General features: G+C 38.0%; 1 protein-coding gene across 5 annotated transcripts in view; it reads left to right on the top strand.

Annotated features, from left to right (window-relative positions):
• ROBO1 (roundabout guidance receptor 1) overlaps positions 1 to 14,327 on the top strand; it is a 1,123,100-nt gene that overhangs the window by 583,634 nt on the left and 525,139 nt on the right. The window lies entirely within an intron of this gene.

Here is a 14,327-nt window from a genome sequence, read left to right on the forward strand (position 1 = left end):
TCCTTAAAGTAAGCTCCCCTCAGGACTCGGAACCCTTGTTATCTTATCCACCCCTACATCTTCTGCTCCTAGCAGAGTGCCTAAAACATAGAGGGCACTGAGTCAATATTGAATAAATAAATAAATAAATAAATAAGCAAATGGTCATGAATAGAGAGTTTGATAGTGGCTAGAGATATTGAAGAGTTTGGGACACATAGAACTTGAACTCGACCTCCAAACATTAGAAAAAGATTTCTACAAAGGAGAAGTAACAAATAGCAGTGGCAGAAATTAACCTAGGAGTTTTGGCGATAGTAATATGAACTGGCCAGAGCAGTGGTTTTGAGGATTAATGGAAGAGAGATAAAACGGATATGCACTTTACTGTTTTGAGATGTAAAAGGAAAGGAAAACAAAGGAATTCCTGCCAAATTTAGTTTTAGATTCAAGGTATTCTCATCTCTCTCTTCTTAACTCTCAAGGATTTCTGAGAATAGAAACAACCTAGAAAAAGCAGTATTTATCATATCATATGAGACAGAAAGTCATGATGCAGCAGCAAAGTATTTCTTTCAGCAGGGTGATGATTAAAACTGGAAAAAAAAAAAAAAAGAATGTTTTCTCTGATGAGGTAAACTATCTCTGTTGGCTCTTCTCTGGACATTCTGTTAACCAAATAACACACCGGCTTGTATGGTTGTGTCAGCAGAGCTAAAGAGGGATGCTGCCACATCTCTCTAAGTTCGTAGCTGTGCAGATTGCCTCTATCTATATTAAAGTACACATTCCCCAAAACTGTAGGTTCTACCTAACCAACATGTGGTACAATTTGTAAATAATTATTGTAATACTGATGATGATGGTAGCTAAAATTTATTCAGTCGTCACCATTTGACAGCCACAACTCTAAATTCTTCCCATGCATTAATTCATTAAATCCTCTTAACCACCATGACATGTACCCTATTACTCTCTTCATTTTACAGATGAAGAAGATACAATATATTGAAGTAAATTGAATGAGCCATACGACTAATAAACAGCAAAATCAAAATTCAAGCACAGGCATTTTGATTTAGGAAACCATGTTTTTTTTAAAAGGTCTTTGAGTGTCAGAGCAGAATTTCGAGATTGCATTAGTAGAAAATTAAGGGTCATTGAAAAAAGATGTGAGTTGATGAAAGTTTTTGGTTTGGGGTTTTTGTTTTAAGAAAAAAATTGATAAAGCCATAGTGAGAAGGGAAGTTACTAGCCAGGACAGATGAGAGACAAAGTGCCATATCAGAGGCTAGTGTATACTTTCATAATTGGTGTGAAAAGATTTTCCCCAAAATGATGATACTCATAACAGTTGTTGTGAAGATATAAATCTTAGGAATTTAGAAGAGCAGAGTAGTGCCATTGATTTCTTGACAAAGGTACAGTGTGCAGATATATATAAAGCAGTTTAATAGAGCAGACAGTAGGCTAAATTCTATATATTGCTCCTGCTACAGAGTAAATGTCTGCCTTGCAATTCCTGGAATTGTATTGACATGAGCAATTGGAAGTAGCTAAGAATAAACAAAGTAAAACAAAAATTTTTTACTTCAAAAAATTACCAGCATGAGCTGGTAATTAGGAATTCACCTGCCAAGGCAGAGGACATGGGTTGGAGCCCTGGTCCAGGAAGAGCCCACATGCCGCTGAGCAACTAAGCCCATGCGCCACAACTACGGAGCCTGCTCTCTAGAGCCCACGAGCCACAACTACTGAAGCCCGCGTGCCTAGAGCCCGTGCTCCACAACAAGAGAAGCCACCACAATGAGAAGCCTGCACACCGCAGCGAAGAGTAGTAGCCCCCACTCGCCGCAACTAGAGAAAACCTGCGTGCAGCAATGAAGACCCAACGCAGCCAAAAATAAATAAATAAATATATATATGTTTTTAAATAAGGCATATTAAAAAAATGTCATGAAGAGATTAGTGGTAGGACGGGAATAAAACACAGACCTACTAGAGCATGGACTTGAGGATATGGGGAGGGGGAAGGGTAAGCTGTGACAAAGTAAGAGAGTGGCAGGGACATATACACACTACCAAATGTAAATTAGATAGCTAGTGGGAAGCTGCCGCATAGCACAGGGAGATCACCTCTGTGCTTTGTGACCACCTAGAGGGGTGGGATAGGGAGGGTGGGAGGGAGGGTGATGCAAGAGGGAAGAGATATGGGAACATATGTATATGTATAACTGATTCACTTTGTTGTAAAGGAGAAACTAACACACTATTGTAAAACAGTTATACTCAAATAAAGATGTTAAAAAAAAATAAGGCATATGGGGCTTCCCTGGTGGCGCAGTGGTTGAGAATCCGCCTGCCGATGCAGGAGACACGGGTTCGTGCCCTGGTCCGGGAAGATCCCACATGCCACGGAGCAGCTGAGCCCGTGAGCCATGGCCACTGGGCCTGCGCGTCTGGAGCCTGTGCTCCACAACGGGAGAGGCCACAACAGTGAGAGGCCCGCATACCGCAAAAAAAAAAAAAAAAAAAAAAAAAAATAAGGCATATGATACAAAATAATGAGAATATTCAAAGGGCACTTAGTAAAATACTAGCTTTCCCCCTAAAGGGCAGACAGAAAAGGTTATAAAAGCACAATGGTTGCTTAGAAAATTGGAGAAAGAGGCTGAATAGCAAAAAACAAGTAAGTTTTGTACACACACACAAATTTTAATAACCTGCCTTCCATCATGCAACTTACATCCTAGTGGGAGATTTCATGAAAGTTTTTTATCTCCTGATTGAGGTGTAAAAAATATATATTCATAAATATATTTTTATTTATTTATTTATGATTTATATATATGATTTATTTTTAATTTAAAATTATTTTTTTTAAAAACAGGTTTTCTAACTGCAGGAGATAACTCTAGGAGAATAAAAATTCCTAATGAAGGTACTTGATGAGTAATGAATATTCAGTTTCTGCAGTGCCATCATAAATAATCAACAATCCAAAATTTACTCAAGGGGAAGTTTGGAAAGATTTTCCAATTTTTGCTCATTTCTAACAGAAGTGGATTGGCCACAGGCCATGGATTAAGTGTGCAGCTTTCTGTGCCCTTATTAACTCCACCGAGTCTTATATTACCTTGAGGCATTAGTAGCTGTATCAGTCAGGGTACAATCAAAGAAGGAGAATCAGTAGAAATTATGTATTAAGGCATTTATTGCAAGGAATTGGTTTGCATGATTGTGGCAAGTCTGAAATCTGTAGGACAGGCCCGCAGGAAAGCTGGATGGAGCTCCTCCCCTTGAGCTAAGCTGCTGTCCACAGGGAAGACCCAGCTCTGTTTCTAAGGCCTTTCAAATGATTGAATCAGGCCCATTCAGGTTATCCTTTCAGGATCTCTTAATTAAAATCCACTGATTATGAACTTTAATCACATCTACAAAATACCTTCACAGCAACCCTTAGATTTGTGTTTGGTTGAATAATGGGATGGTAGCCTAGCCAAGATGACACATCAAAAGGACTGTCACAGTGGATTATATGATATATGTGACTGGTTTGATATGCATTGTCCAATTAGAAATACCCAGGTTCGGCAGACAATTTCCTTTAAGTAATAGCTGAATTTTTGTAACTGATTAATACTGAGGGATTGATATTTTTCCAGGCTTTGGAATTTGAGTGAATCCTTAAATAACATATAGCTTCCTATTATTTGAAAACAGTAAGGGTGTTTTGACACTGATTCCTAGTTGTATGAATCAGATCCCTTACAAAAGGTTCTGTGGACCATCTCCTTTGATAAGGAATGGAAATTCTCTGGGAGTATATTCAGAGTTCATTCATAACATTCTCTATAACCTCAAATGGATGAACCATTCTAATTCCGAAAGAAGTCAATGATTTGCAAAATTCCACATAAGAAAATAGTGTTGAGGTGCCTCAACTAATTATTAATAGCTAAATGTACAGAAAGCAAAAAACACTACAGCAGAGTAAGGTCTTCTGGCCAAAACATGCTAACTATAATAAAGTTACTAAACTTCATTGTTATGTGAATTAAGATGTTACGTGAATGATAAATACTTATTTAGCATCTTCTTACATGTGTGGCGCTGTTCTAGGCTCTGGAGGAGCATTAGTTTAAAAAAGTCGTCATGAATTCTTGTCCTTATGGAGTTTACAATCTAGTGATGCAGAGAGGGTGTGACATAAAATAAACAATACATATACAAATTAACTTTTAAAGCAAGAGAGAATATGAGAAGCGTCATGGAAATAAAATTTGATCAGCGTAAAAGAGATGGGGTAAAACAGGGTGTGTTACAATTTGCAGTGAGGCATCAGATTTGTGAAAGTAATAGTTGAGCAGAAACTTGAGGGATTCAAAAAAGTAAGCTATATGGCTTTCTGGGGGAGAATGTTCTAACAGAGGGAACTTGCAGGGTGTTTGAAACAGTAAGAAGACCAGTAGGCATTCGCAAAAAGAACAAGGAGAGAGGGCTTGGGACTGAGATCAGAGAGGGGGCCAGGTTGTGAATGCCCTTGTAGGCTGCTATAAGAACTACGTCTTTAATTCTGAAATAAAGGAGGAACCACTGGATAGTTCTGAGCAGAACAGAAGCATGATCTAACTCATATTTTAATAAGATCATTGAAGTTGTTTTGAAAGGGGACTATAAAGGCACAAGAATATAAATGGGAAGGGACTTCCCTGGCAGCCCAGTGGTTAAGACTTCACCTTCCAATGCAGGGGGTGTGGGTTCAATCCCTGGCTGGGGACCTTAGACCCCACAGGCCTCGCAGCCAAAACACCAAAGCATAAATAAAACAGAAGCAATATTGTTACAAACTCAGTAGACTTTAAAAAATGGTCCACATCAAAAAACATCTTAAAAAAAAAAAAAAAAAGGAGGAATGTAAATGGGAAAAAGAGTTGAAGCTATTGCAATAATGCAGGCAAGTGATAATAATGGTGGGCTGGACCAGGATGATGGTGGTGGTGGAGGAGTGAAGTACTTGTATTCTGGTTACATTATAGAGATGGTGACAATATGACTTTGTGTTGTCGTTATGTGATCGTGAGATTGGTCACCTGATGTCAGATGACATGAACCTCTGTTCTAAATGTCTTTCAAATATGCATCCTCCCGATGGACTTACTTCTACAGAGATTGTGCTGTGTTCTTTTGAAACCACACATTAGTACTACAGGTTTTTGCTGCCTGATGTTGTCTGTAGCTGTTAGAGACCATGCAGAGACACTTTTACTGAATTTGTTAAAGGATTTGGACCACTTTTATATTAGCAGTTGCTTCTTTAACAATCTATACCATGTAGTGTTGAAGACTCACTGGTTCTGTGTTTTATTTTCCATACCCTTGGACTGTTGTAAATACCAAATGTGGTATCATCAAATGGTAACACTGAAGAATTTCATCATGATCTCCTCTTATGAAACAATACCATACAGAGTTTTCTAAGAATTTTTTGAATTGCAAGGCTGGATCTTAGTGATCTTAGTGGTCTACTTTTACAGTATAATCAGCCATGTCATTACCAGGCTAATGCCATTTGTAAAATATGACTCTGAAAATTATGCATTCAATATTTAAGATTTAGAGGCAGGGGATACAGGAGAATAAGACTTATAAAGGCATTTGCTCATCTGTCTACACAAACAAGTGTAGGATTCTTTCCTTTGTTTTAAGACTGAGTGAAAGAAAACCTCTCAAAATATAAGTCCCAAGAAACAAAATAACTTATACAAAAGTCTTTTAAAAGGGCTTGGGGGCTTCGGGCTTCCCTGGTGGCGCAGTGGTTGAGAGTCCGCCTGCCGATGCAGGGGACGCGGGTTCGCGCCCCGGTCCGGGAAGATCCCACGTGCCGCGGAGCTGCTGGGCCCGTGAGCCGTGGCCGCTGAGCCTGCGCGTCCGGAGCCTGTGCTCAGCAACGGGAGGGGCCACAACAATGAGAGGCCCGCATACCGCAAAAAAAAAATAAAATAAAAAATAAAAGGGCTTGGGATCATCTACTTAAACATGTTGTATATATATTTGTTCCAGAAATTCAGGTCATATTCAGTTTTTTATCAGTGATTCGTGGTGTACATGGCCTGCAGTCTCTAGCTTTCTCTTTATTTTACTTTATTTTTCAGAATATCATGCTTGTTGCTAGGAATATATATCTGGTCATATTTAAATACACAAAATATGAATAGGTTTTTCAATAAGACAGTGTTTCACAGATACTAAAACTATCCTGGGCTAATCCCATTTTGAATGAATAAAGTATTTTACTACAGAAATGTATAAAATCCTGGGCTTCCCTGGTGGCGCAGTGGTTGAGAATCCGCCTGCCGATGCAGGGGACGCGGGTTCGTGCCCCGGTCCGGGAAGATCCCACATGCCGCAGAGCGGCTGGGCCCGTGAGCCATGGCCGCTGAGCCTGCGCGTCCGGAGCCTGCGCTCCGCAATGGGAGAGGCCACAACAGTGAGAGGCCCGCATACCACAAAAAAAAAAAAAAAAAAAAAAAAAAAAGTATAAAATCCTGATGCTATTACTGTGAACCCCAGGATTAGGGTTGATAAATAGAATAGATAATTGATTGGTGTTTGATGCATACTATCACGCCTCCAAAGAGAAAGACACTGTGTAAGTTTTTCTTTCATTTTACCTGTGATAAGACTGTTTCAATTAGAGAGTGTTGTTTGAACATACAAAATTAAGGCAAATATGTCAGTGAAGGACATCCTTCTACACACATTTCCTACTACTGGTTCCACCCTAATTTAGCTTTCAGTCTAATTTTAAATCACTACTACCATATATTCCTGGTCCTTATTTTTTCTTTTCTCCTATTCTTCGCAACTTTGTGTATGTTATTTCTTATAAGCTGTTCAGGAATTTTCCCTAACCTATTGAAATGCATTCTTACCAAGACCCTGTATGGAGTGGCAAAACTCTAGCAGTCAGATTTTGCTGCTTAAGTAAGAAGCAGGAAAGGATTCTAGTGCCTATTACAAACTAGAACACATAGAGTGGTAAATTTCACTGGCAAGATGCTAAAACATGCTCTTCTCTTCCTCATTCAAAACAGTAGTAAAACAGACTCACATGTATCGAAAACAAACTAGTGGTTACCAAAGGGATGAAGGAAGGGAGGAGGGGCAAGTCGGGGGTATGGAATTAAGAGATACAAACTACTATATATAAAATATTTAAGCAGCAAGGAAATATTGTATAGCATAGGGAATTATAGCCATTATCTTGTGATAACTTTTAATGGACTATAATCTGCAAAAATGCTGAATTACTATGCTGTATACCTGAAACTAATATCATAAATTAACTGTACTTCAATTAAAAACAAACAAAAATCAGTAGTAAAATAAATGCATTTGAGAAAAGGAAAGGAATTATTAACAACTCTGTTTTTCCTTCATTAAAGTTATCCCCTTCCTGCATGTATTGGAAAGTATGTCTCAGTGTGGCTCACCAAAGGCCAAGTCTACCATTTTGAAGTTGTGGGAGTCTTGGATCCTGCAGGAATATCGTCCATTATCTCAGGAGAGCAATGATTGCCTGTAGGTGCTAAGTTAGGAAGAGAAGGCCTGAGAGCAATGGGGGACTTCAGGCCGCTGTATATCAGGAACCAAGAAGAAAGCAATGTTTCTAGAGGCTATCTCTGTCTTACAGAGTCCCAGTGCAAGCATATGAATAAATGAATTTTAAAGTACTTGTTTACAGTTAGTAAACAAATTTTAAGATATTTTAAGGTGTATACAAAACCATGGTGTAAAAATGAAACAGAGTACTAATTAATTTCCTATATATCTTGTTTAACTAATATATTAAAAGATAACTCACATTTACTTTTCCAATACCTTGTTTTTTTACTTGCGAAAGCTTTTGTGTGCAGAGAGTATTTTCACAAAGAACTATGCAGCAAATCCTACATACAAATATATGCTGATTATTATTTGGGTTTCTTCTGGGGTCTTTAAGCCTTTATTTTTTTTAAAAAAAAATTAATGATGTGTTTAAGAAGCCTTTGTTAATGATGTTACTTGGGATATTCACTTACACCAAAAACATAAATTTAACTTGTCTTAGCAAATCAACAAATTTCTTTGTTCCACAAAAAATATTTTGGCAATGTGGAAGGAGATGCCACAGTCAGGATCACAGAGTGGGCTTCTTCCTACACTGACGCCAGCTTGTCAACTTGGCAGGCAGCCTTGATCGAGAAATACAACCATCCTTCTGCCATTTGTTAAATTTGCATAATTAAGGACCAATTATACATGGTATTGTCTTGTAGCAGGCTCCTCAGCTGGCTTTCCCTTATTATGGTTTCATGCCACTTTCCCATTTTGATTACCAAAAATGACTTTGACTTTTTGTCATTCTAATGAGGAGGTTCAAAGGAAAGCATATCTATCAGAATGATACATAATTATTGAACTTAAAAAATGATCTCATGTGTGAAATATATTTAATGGATATTTTTACTTAATTCCTCTGATGTAAACAGTAAATACGGGTTAGAGTAACATTAGATGTTACGTATTAGGGGTGTGTGTGTGTGAGAGAGAGAGACAGAGAGAAATAGAGGTACTTACAGTCAGCACAGTACAGCTTTTAATTAAAAGCATGAAGCTGTTTAGAAAGTTTGGTATTATCAAATACTCTTAATTTTCCTTTTGTCTGAAGTATGTATTATGCAGTCAGTCTTTTCCTATTTCTCACCAGTCACCCTGTTGATCCACACTGTGATCGTTGTGTGATCACATTAGGTTTCTGAAAGTCACAATAGTTTATCTGGACAACTGGTTGCATGATGTAACAATCATGTGAAAATTAGCAAGATGCTGGGGTGTCAACTCTAAATTTTGCAAGTTTCTATCTCACTACATTCACAATTAGAGTCAGTCAGTAGTTCCCTTTACAAGCTGCTCCTGACAATGTTTGTGAAATGTTTATAGAATCTACAATATGCCCTGAGTTAACACTGAGCTTCTAACTGCTATATACTAAAAAGAAATTATGAGCTAATAATCATTGTCTTCCAATGAGAATCTTTGAAAACATGGAAATCCTTTATTTAAAAAGAGGATTTTTAAAGCCTCACATAACTTAACTAAAATTAACTTTGATAAATTGTATCTTAATTAAGGAAACTTATTGGGAAAAAAAATTAATGTTTATTTGACATTCATGCTGCAACCTACATATACATGGTCTTTAATTTGCAAAAGAAGAATACATGGAATAATATTGTGAATGGGAATACTTGAGTAACTAATTATCATGATATAATGTACAATATTGATAAGTAACATTGAATTCTTCATAGGATTCTGTAAATAAGAATGGCCTCAAACTGATTTAAGCTGAAAAGGGAATATTTTGCATCAAATAAATCTAGATTCTGGACTAAAAAATGTCTTCAGGGGTAAGTTACTCCCTATCTCTCGACATCCTTCTGTGTGCTATCTTTTTTCTCAGACACTATAAAGTTGCCAAAGTACATCTAGCCTTTACATCCACTCAGATTCAAGTGCAACAGGAAATAATTTCTTTTCCAGAAAATTCAGCAAAAGCCTCATCATGCTTCATTGGCTTTGGTTGGTGGCATACCCATCTGTGAACCATTCACTATGGTCAGGAAATGCAAAGCTCATGGCCATACCCAATCAAGTGCCCATCCCTGAACTCAGGAACATGAAAAGCATTACAGCAAATAGAAGGCATGCAAAAAATAGTACAAACCATTAGGTTAGGAGGACTTTTTCTCATGTTTGATTGAAGGGCTTGAAATGTATTAAATAAAAGGGATATTGATTTGCACATTGGCAATTAGTGCAACAGTAAATCTTATAAAGTTAGTAGACCTGGTCACTTATACAGCTCTACCCTTTCAGTTCCAATCACTAAATGGTAGCCACTTTCAAATACTGGGTCTGAACTTAAACATTTATAATTCTACCAGCATATCTAGTGGACGCCTGTACTGTTTTAGACAACTGGCAAAAGTAAAAGTGGCCTTTGGGGCTTCCCTGGTGGCGCAGTGGTTGAGAGTCCGCCTGCCGATGCAGGGGACGCGGGTTCATGCCCCGGTCCGGGAGGATCCCACGTGCCGCGGAGCGGCTGGGCCTGTGCGTCCGGAGCCTGCGCTCCGCAGCGGGAGAGGCCACGGCAGTGGGAGGCCCGCATACCGCAAAAAAAAAAAAAAAAAAAAAAAAAAAAAAAAAAAAAAAGTGGCCTTTGATGCCTAAATTTCTCTAGAGCAGAGTTAGACCAAGGTAAAAATGGGTGAATGAAACTTCTCATATAAAACTCCTACTGATGCTTTGAACTCCATTAGATAGGTCACATAACTTAGAATGATTCTAAGAACAATTGAAATTATTCCAGTGGTAATTTACCCTTTGGAAATTAAATTCACATTACTACATAAGGTGCTGACAACAATCCCATGAGGTAGACACAGAACTTTTTTTTTTTTTTTTTTCCTGTTTTTTGCGGTACGCGGGCCTCTCACTGCTGCTGTGGCCTCTCCCGTTGCGGAGCACAGGCTCCAGACGCGCAGGCTCAGCGGCCATGGCTCACGGGCCTAGCCGCTCTGCGGCATGTGGGATCTTCCCGGACCGGGGCACGAACCCGTGTCCTCTGAATCAGCAGGCGGACTCTCAACCACTGCGCCACCAGGGAAGCCCAGAACATTTTTTTTATGTTGATATTTGACAGTGACCTGATGAAAATTTTTTAAATGTGGAGACTACTTCACGTACAATCTTCACAACCCAAAATAGCAGCCTCACATGGTAGAATACCAGAAGAAATTAATATTTATAAATAATGTAGGTAACAGAATCACATATTAAACACAGCATAAGCATAGAGTGGAGTTGGTTTATGAATTAACAGAATAATGCAATAAAATAGATGACATTTGAAACACAGGGAAAAGATAGATTACACATCAAATAGTGTTGGGGTAAGGTGTTTAATATCTTGAAAAAAATAAAGATGACCCTTACTTCACTCTTTATTACAAAGCGCGTTTCAAGTGGACCAAAAGTTAAACAATAGCAATGAAAAGAGTGACATGTCTAGAAGAAATGTAAGAGAATGGTTAATAACTTGGAGTAGGAAATTATTTCTGAGAAAGACAGAAAACCCAGAAGTATTAAAGTAAGTTACTAAAATGTGCTACAACATAATAAACATATCTACACAAAGATAGCATTAGGAAAATACAAAAGACAAATCACAAAAATATTTGTAGCATATAGTACAGAAAATAGTAACATACATGTTACAAACTATTATATGTAAATATTGTAACAATATATGATATATTTTTTATTAATACATAAATGAATAACAAAAAAACAAAAAGTCAACGGAACATTTTGCAAACTACATGAACAGGCAGATCATAGGAAAAGATGAACAAGTGCTCAGTTTTATTCATAAAATTAAAATATCAAAATTCAACAAAATTAAAATCAATGACATTCCATTTTTCAACCATAATATAACTAAAATTTTGTGTTGCTGTCAAGAGTATGGGATAATATGGTTTCATAAATCTTGGTAGAAATGTAAAAGACAAATTCTCTTTGACTTAGCCTTTACATTTTTTGAAATGAAACCACAAATATATTCACTTAATTGCAGAACTACTTATGTACAAATACGTTCTTTCTAACATTTTCTATTAATTGGAAACAAGGATCAGTTAAATGAACTGTGGTGTAACCATATAATCGACCACTATGAAAATAGATTGAGTAAATTTATGTCAGCTGATATGAAACATTATCCCAAAGGTATTGTTCAAGGTGAAAATAAGAGAAATTTGGAAAATGTATTTATGTGCACTAATTGGCTTTAAAAAGTAAGTGAACATGGAGTATTTCTGAAAGGAACTGCAGCAATAGTTATTGTATCTCTGGTTACCCAGATTATTCATTCATAATTTAAAAACAAAATTTACCATATGCATATATGGCTTTTTCAAATAAGTAGAAATACTTCTTAAAATAAATAATTCTGGCCAAAAATAAACTCGTATTCCATTTGTCACGCACTTATAACTCTTTTCCAAGAACCCAGTTTACTCCCAATTCCATCCTATTGAAACTTTCCTTCAAATAATTTTAAAGGTGTGATAAGGAAATAATGCTAGGTTTAGACTGCTGATGGCAAACTACTTGAAGTATATGGTTGTCTGATTTTTTTTTTCCTTCTCACACGTGCTTCAACGGATCCCTAGCCTGAGCTGCGTTCTGCAAACAAGACCACATGCTCTCATTACTGAATGCCCAGTTGGTTTCTAAACAAGGATCTGTAACTGGTGCGCCAGCTTCCACCACTCTGTTTCAGTCCCCACTGCTCATCAATAAACCATGATGTGCTACACAGAACCCTGTGCCTTGGGGCCAGCCTGTCAATGATGATGGCCCATAAAAAATTATATGTGTTCACCAAATCATAGCAGAGAAAATCCAGGGACAAAGCTGGAAAAAAAATTTTCCCCAGAGGACTATTCCTAACTTAAAAGCAGCAACAAAATAAACAAAGAGAGAGAAAAAAGCAGGCCCGCATAGGAACATAAAAATACACACGGTTTTAAAAGGTGATAATGAAAATGAATATTTGGGGTTGGGCATGCGGTTTGCTGCATTTCCCTAGGAGAACGAACCCCCTAAAAATGAAGCCTGAAGTGTGCTCTTTGAACGAATCCATAACCAGATAATGCTTTCTGGTTCTAAGCAGTTGATTGTGGTGATATTAGAAGCTTATAAGAAGCTTAGAAAGTAAAGGAATCTGTAGGTATCCTAATCAATACAGTGTTCAGCAACCCCAACTGTTTAGTTTCCTTGTTTAATCAAGAAAGTCACATGTAATTATGCACTTGACTGTATTTTACTACTTAAATATGGAAACTAATTATGTAATTTTTAACTTACAATTTTAATAGTATAGCTTCTTCATTTCCATCTTTTCCCTGTGTTTTCCAATCATATCTTTTGTCCAGCCCATCCCACATGAAGTGTTGCTCAAGAGGCAATTAGAAAATGCTTTCTGAGTTGATAGATGAATTGTTTACCCCATAACCAAATGGAATAACTGCTGGATAAGGAAAAATGCTAAACTATAAAACCTGAAGTAAAAGTGTGTGAAGAATGAATGCATTTTCTTTATAATTATATATTGAAATAGAATCTATTTTTATTTCATGTAGTGGTCCCTTATTAGGTAACAATATGAAAAGTGAAAGGGGTATCAGAATAAAGAGGTTTCTGTACTTGAAAGAGTTTACTTTATAGCCAATGGATACTTACACTACCTAGAGTTTATAATCCAGTGCTGTTATTTTTATAATAGCTGTAGGTATAGTCTGCTTTGAATTGGCAATGAAGAGAACAATTTGGGCTTCCCTGGTGCCACAGTGGTTGAGAATCCGCCTGCCGATGCAGGGGACACGGCTTCGTGCCCCGGTCCGGGAGGATCCCACGTGCCGCAGAGCGGCCGGGCCCGCGAGCCATGGCCGCTGAGCCTGCGCGTCCGGAGCCTGTGCTCCGCAACGGGAGAGGCCACAGCAGTGAGAGGCCCGCGTACCGCAAAAAAACAGAAAAAAAAAAAAAGAGAGAGAGAGAACAATTCATTCTACGTGGGGGTTAGGAAAGGAAGTAGTAAAGCAGAGTTAGGCAGGATAAACAGAATTCCATCAGAAACCCAAGTTGAAAGGCATGTTACCTGGAGTATGAAAAAACATGGGCAAAGGAATAAGGATGTCTGTGGTTCACTGAAGACTGGTGAGTAGTTACAGCCAGTACTAAACGTGTTTAGGAGTCAGTGACCATCTAGAAAAGTTGGCGGTGGGCCCATAGTCCAGAGCCTTTCTTACCTGGCTGAGAAACTGAAAATTCATTCTGAGGACGTGGAGGATTTTAACTTGGGAAGTGAATTATCCTGTGTGCATTTGTTAATTCTGGAAGCACAGTGAATGGTAGATTGTGGTACGAGTCAAGTTTGGAAATGATGAAGGCCTGACTCACAGTCATTGGTGGAAGGCAATTTGGCTACAACCTGGGACTGCAGTTCAAATTCTGACTGTGCCGCTCTCTAGCTGGGCAGCCTTGACAGTTTTTTAATCTCCTGAAGCCTCTGTTTCTTCACTTATAAATTAAGGGTCACATCTGGGCCTGCCTTTTAGAAATAAGTAAGGCAATGCATGGAAAATGCTAGGCATAGTTCCTGGCACAGGGTGCTAGTACTCAACCATAGCAGAGAAGAGAGATTGGCTTTCTCTAGCTTTGCTGTTAATTGGAAA

The sequence above is a fragment of the Kogia breviceps genome, chromosome 5 (genome assembly GCF_026419965.1).
Source record: "Kogia breviceps isolate mKogBre1 chromosome 5, mKogBre1 haplotype 1, whole genome shotgun sequence".
Taxonomy (NCBI): Eukaryota; Metazoa; Chordata; class Mammalia; order Artiodactyla; family Physeteridae; genus Kogia; species Kogia breviceps.